A 6,587-nucleotide genomic window follows, 5' to 3' on the forward strand; every position below is an offset into this window, starting at 1 on the left:
GAAAAACTAAGAGTCTATGTTCATAAATAGCCATATGAGATAAGAGATACATTATGAGCACAATAATGATGATGATGAGCTTAAGTCTAAAGATTCTAGAGTTCATGATATGATGTTCCTACAAAGCTAATGATGTTAACTATGACCCATTGATGTTGTTTATTGTATACACTCACCTTATATGCTAATTCCTTTAAGGTGAGGCAGAATGCTTATAAATGCTCCAGATGATCATCAGCCACTCGGGACTTTATGAAGACATCGTCCACATACACCTCGATCTCTCTATGCATCATATCATGAAAAATGGCGGTCATCACTCTCATGTAAGTAGCGTTGGCGTTCTTGAGCCCAAAATGCATTACCCGGTAGTGATATACTCCCCATGGTGTGATGAAAGCCATTTTATGAGCATCTTCCTCATCCATCGGTCTCTGATGATAACCTGCGTAACAGTCCACAAAAGACTGCACCTCATGTTTGGCGCAATGGTCAATATGTATATGAATGTTAGGGAGTGGGAAATTATCCTTTGGACTAGCGCGGTTAAGATCACGATAGTCCACACAGATCCTTATTTTCCTATCTTTCTTTGATACCGGGACCATGTCGGGTAGGGTGTCACTTCCATAACTCTTGACTGAATCTGTTTCTCGAATTCTTCTTTGATTCTGATGCTAACATCGGGCTTAGGCTGTCTGATTTTCTGCTTTACCGGAGCGAATCCCTTATTGACAACTTATGAGTGACAATGTCTGTACTCAAACCCGGCATATTGGCGTATGACCCAGCAAAAACATCTTCATACTCTTTGAGTAGACTTTGATGCCTTTTTTTCTCATGTTCTGTCAAATGTACACTTATCCTGGTTTCTCGGACCATTTCCTCGTTTCCTAGATTAACTGCCTCCGTTTCCTCTAGGTTTGGTGTTAGACTATTTTCATATTCCTCTTCGACATCTATCAACCCTTCTAGTTCAATTATCCCTTCTTCTTGATCTTTTGCTTTGTTCGTCATCGTTCTTAATTGTTTCGTAACATGTCATGGCATTATTTGTGGCTTCTGTGTTATTACTATAAAGTAAAGTAACATAATTATCAATCACATAAAAGCACTCTCAATTATATATATATATATATAGGTAAAGTAAACCAATTTTGTCTTATTGCAAACTTTGAGACATTTTCACTGAAATTTAAAAAGAGTGATACAAATTGTGGTCCAGACTCGGAATGGAACATCTAGCCATTTCCATTATTAAACAACACGTAATAAGGAAATGTAAAAGCATGAAAGGGCGATAAGCTGGGCCTTAAAGTCAACTTTCGCCGTTTTTCTGAAAGTGAGCATTCTTTCTACCGCAAGGTGAACAATGGGGTACAAGTCCATCAACTTGACATCTCTCCTAGATCAGCGTGGCGAATCTCCAGTGCTTCAAAGCATTCTTCAATGATGGTTGCGCACTCCTCTTCCCAAAACAACGTCCTTTAACCCTCTTCTGGATCTTCGCCGTTGTGACTCAATGGGCATGCTGTGAAGGACTGGTATAGACGAGAAAATGACTTTCTCATTTTAACAAGACCTCTTGGTCTATGTTCTTCTTCTTCTTCTTCTTCTTCTTCTTCTTCTTCTTCTTCTTCTTCTTCTTCTTCTTCTTCTTCTTCTTCTTCTTCTTCTTCTTCTTCTTCTTCTTCTTCTTCTTCTTCTTATTCTTCTTCTTCTTCTTCTTCTACCTCATATGGCTCCTATCCAACCCCAAATTGATATTTCCCATTTTTGATATTCGCTGGTTCTTTGATTCCTTGTAAGTTCTTTTCCAGATCTATCCCAGGCTCGAACCCATTCTTATCATAGTCGTGGCAACCATTTTATAGACTGGTGGCATAAGGATATCCTCATCACCCCCTCCTCCCGCGATCTAACATGGCTAATTCAACGGTGTGAAAATCAGTATCGCTTGGCCATTTTTCTATGACCGGTACTAAATTATTCGGCTAGTTATGGATACTACCTTTACCATAAATCACGACTTCTTGATCATCCTAGATGAATTTGAGAGATTGATGTAACGAAGATGCTACAACTCCAGCGGCGTGCAACCACGGTCGACCCAATAATAAGTTATAACTTATTTTGATATCTATGATAATGAACTCCACAACGAACTCTACAGCGCCCATTTGTATGTGCAGATCTATTTCTCCAATTGGGTCACTGGTTGTGCTATCATAAGCTTTTATATTAGTTCGACTCTGGCGGATTTTGCCAACATCTTATCCAAGCTGTTTCAAAGTCTTCACAGGGCATACATTCAACCCAACCCCTCCATCAATCAGCACTTGAGGGATAACCTTATCACGGCATTTGACTATTGTGTGCAAGGCCTTATTGTTGGTCTTACCCTCTCTTGGTAATCCGTCATCAGAAAATGATAGCCTATGCACTCATAGAACATACCTTAAAATCTCAGTCAATGTTTCACATGTAGTGCCAGCGTACCTGGACTTCACCCAAAGCTTTCATTAAGGCTAACCGATGTCGAGACGAACTGAGTAATAATGATATTACTGATATCTTAGTAGGAGTCTTATGCAAGTGCTCAATAAGCGAATGATCCTTGACTAGCATTTGCCTCTAAAGGTTTTTAGCTTCACCTTCAGTGATTGGTCTTTTTTGAGGATTTTCGCGACGTGGCGCTTCAAGTACGGGCTCTTCTGGAGCGTAACACCTTTAGACCTGGTTATACCCTGAACCACAGCGGCTACCTCTTTTTCTTTTACCATCATCAGGTGCGGTGATTTGATCACAAAACGTGCATTCTCAACTGACCCTGATGTTTTAAGTACGAATGACTCGTTCTGAATTCAAGCGACTGTTGAGGGATATTTGAGCACGAAGGGCTCTTTCTTGGCTGCAGTAGATGACTAGGACATTTCAAATTTCCTTGTCTTGGAGCCTAACACTTCTTTTTGCTCTTGTAAGAACAACGAGGTGACGGTGCTTTCTGATCCTTCAATATCTGGACAAATGATTGTAGGGCTCTCATCCCATTCATCACCTCTTTCTATCATGTGAATTTGATTCCTTCCATGCTTCGGGAGAGGATTTGTGTCCACATTTGGAGGTGTTGGCTCCAGGATAAGCTCATGATTGTCAATCATATCTTGTAGCTGGTGCTTTCAGTTTATGCAATATTCGGTTGTATGGCCAACTTGGTTAGAATGATAGGCGCAAGTGAAATCTGACCTGTTTAATCGATCCTTAGGGTTAGCAGGTTTTGGTGGAAAAGCATTCATTCGACCGGCATCTCGTAGTTTGGATAACAAACTAGCCCTTGATTCTGGTAAATGATTGAATACTCTCGGAGGTTTCTTTTGGGGTGCCTCATAGTTTGCTGGTGGAGGCTGGTTTTGGAAAGTATGATTTTGTGAAGTTTGGTTATTGGGTGCTGGCATTTGATAATTTGGTCGTGGAGCTTGTTTGCTAGGTGCTGGTGTTTGGTAACTTGGTTCTGGAGCTTGATAGCTAGGTTGTGCGTAGCACACAGACATCGGGCTATATTGGGGTGAAGTAGTGTAACGACCCATTTAGTCATTATAGTGTTTTGACCCATTTAACTTTTTTGACCCTTCCCCAAGTCCCGTTAGTATGATCTATGACTTAATGAAGTCATTGGGTTGGTTTTCGCAAGGTTCGAGTGTAATGGAGTCATTGATGGAGAAACTAGTTAAGTTGACGACTTAGAGTTGACCACGGTCAACGCCGGGTTAGGATGACCCCGTGTCAATATTTTAGAAGTTCCAACATGTTAATATGATGATTTTTAACTTGTCCACAACTTTTGATGAGGTTCCAAAGAGTTTCAGATGGGTTTGGGTTTTGTCGCGCTCGTATTCGGTGTTTTTGCTAGAGGTCTGTGGATAGAAATGGCTCTAGATTGATAATCTGACCTTTTTTTGAGTGAGTTCTAGACCATTAGATCCGTATCAAAATTACAAAACTATAGGAAAAAACATCATCGCGTTTGGCCACCGTATGAGGGAGTTATGCCCATTTTAGTGCGGCCTGTTCCAGCTGGTCGCTGGTAGCGACCAAAGGGCCACTATAGCTGCACCACTACAGCGGTCCGGTGACCGCTATAGCGGCCGATGGGGGGGGGGGGATAATGCCCTATTTTAATCCCCCAACTCCTACCCATTATTCCCAAGACCCCGAAGTCAGTTTTCAAGAGAGAAAGAGGCAAAATTTATTCCATTCATTGGTGAAAGCATCTTGGAGGGTAAGTCCCCATCTTTATTTGTTCCTTTTCCTTTCTTCTTCAAATTCCATGATTATTTTAAGAGGTCCATCAATGGTGGGTGAAAATCCTAGAACCCTAGAATTAGCAAACCCTTAAATAATTGGTGGGTTGTTGATTTTGTTGTTAATTAATCACCTAGGAGTATAGATTATCACTTTCTAGGAAGAGAATTTGATTTCTTATGATTGGAATTGCATGTTGAGACTTAGGGTTCTAAAAAAAAATGAAAGCTTTGTCCTAAAATCTGTTTTAAAGGGTAAAATTGATTAGAAACCCATGAATTGAAGGTTAATGATGGTAGAAATAGAAGTTATGATAAATTCACCGTTAAAGGATGGTTTCTTCCATTGCAAAAGGGTAGAAGTAAGTGGGTCTTCTTCCCCAAATTGTTGTTCTTGTTTAAATACATCGTTTGTTGCTTACTTAGCATCATATTGTTAGACTTTGACTGTTATGAGGTGCTTCAGAAATAGAAGACTCATGTGGAGTGGTTCGTGGCTCCTGTTCTGCATTCAAGGTAGGTTATGCCTTACTTTAGTTAGACTTTGATTAGCGAAATGTGTGTATTGTGTAGAATTGAAGGGAGAAAGCATGATTAGGTCTTCAGACATGGTGTTTTGGTTGGACATTAGCTAGGTTGGTATGACTTCTAATTTTATGGGCAGTATGAGGTGTAGTTGTATTCATACTGTGGTGATTCGGGATGGATTTCTACTAGGTTGATTATTGTTGATGGTGGCTTGTTGCCCTGTTATTGTGATTAGACTTATTGCCTAAATTGTCGTGTTGCACTCAGTTCTCTCTTATTGTGACATATATTATCGGAGAAAGGAAGGACACTAAGTTTAGACCTGAATTGTGGTTTATATGTTTATGATAATATATAGAAGAGTGCAGTTTCTTGGGGATACAAGACTTAGTTATGAGGTGTACTTGCTATATGAGGAAGTAAAGAGGAGCATAGACTCTTATGTTGGTTGAGACGGTTTGTATGATTCATTTCATGGTTGAGTTGATCCAAGTCTTGATATGACTTGTGGCTTTGTGACTTGTACCTTCACTGTTTGGGTTTGTATTGATTTACCATGTTTACACTCATTTATGCATTCATACACTCATGCATGATGGAAATGGTTTGGAAGACTTGTGGCATGATGCCTTGTGTTTGACATTGATATTACTAAATGTTCATAGTCCATACAAACTAATGAACTGGAATACGTTGAGACACACATTGTGATGTGAAATTAGTGAAGAAGCTAATATTGTCACGACCCAGCCCCGTAGGCCGTGACTAGTGCCCGAGCTAGGCACTCGTACCCACCTATCAACTATAATCGGATCATAGTAAACATAATAGGAACTTATCCATACACAGAAGGCATGACATCGCGCACACATATATGCATATATCATATATACAGCCTGAGGATATACAGAACACAAACACAACTGAACGGTGCAACCCACAACCCACTTTTATGTCTACAGGCCTCTAAGAGTAATGACAGAATCATATGACGGGACAGGGCCCCGCCGTACCCCTGAAAAGACATGTACATATATACAACAAAAGAATCTGTACCAAAGTGTAGGCTCCGGAACAAAGGAGCACTCCAAAACCGCTGAGTAGGGATCCTAAGTTTGCGGCTCACCCAAACGAGTATCTGCACCTGCGCGACATGAAACGCAGCCCCCGAAGAAAGGGGGTCAGTACGGAATATGTACTGAGCATGTAAAGCATAGAATACCGTAAACAAAATCGTGCTGAAATAAAGAGTATGGAACATGAGTACGGTACGAAGGAAGGCTTACCTTCAAACATAAATCATGCATGATCATATCATAAACATAAGTAAATAATCATTATATACATATGCATATACATAGCGTGTCCCGGCCCTCAGCCGAGGGACTCGGTGAATAGAATCATCGGATGCCATCACGGCCGCCATCCCCATCTCAACACACCATCACATCATCATATATATATATATATAGCGTGTCCCGCCCTCTAGTGAGGGACTCGTGAATAATGCAGTGGAACGTGCACGAATGCGTGTCCTGGCCCGAGACTCAGTGAAAGACATATTGAGCTTGGCACGAGCAGAGTAGTGAGAAACCATATGCATATAAATCATATCAAGACTCGATGAAATAAGTTAAACGAACTATCATTTGAAAATCGGACAAGAATTATGTCAAGTACCTTTTGGACATCCCGCTCGGGACATGTCAAATCGAACTTTAGAAATCATAGCTACGTATCGAAATTATATGCATAACA

The sequence above is a fragment of the Lycium ferocissimum genome, chromosome 1 (assembly GCF_029784015.1).
Source record: "Lycium ferocissimum isolate CSIRO_LF1 chromosome 1, AGI_CSIRO_Lferr_CH_V1, whole genome shotgun sequence".
Taxonomy (NCBI): Eukaryota; Viridiplantae; Streptophyta; class Magnoliopsida; order Solanales; family Solanaceae; genus Lycium; species Lycium ferocissimum.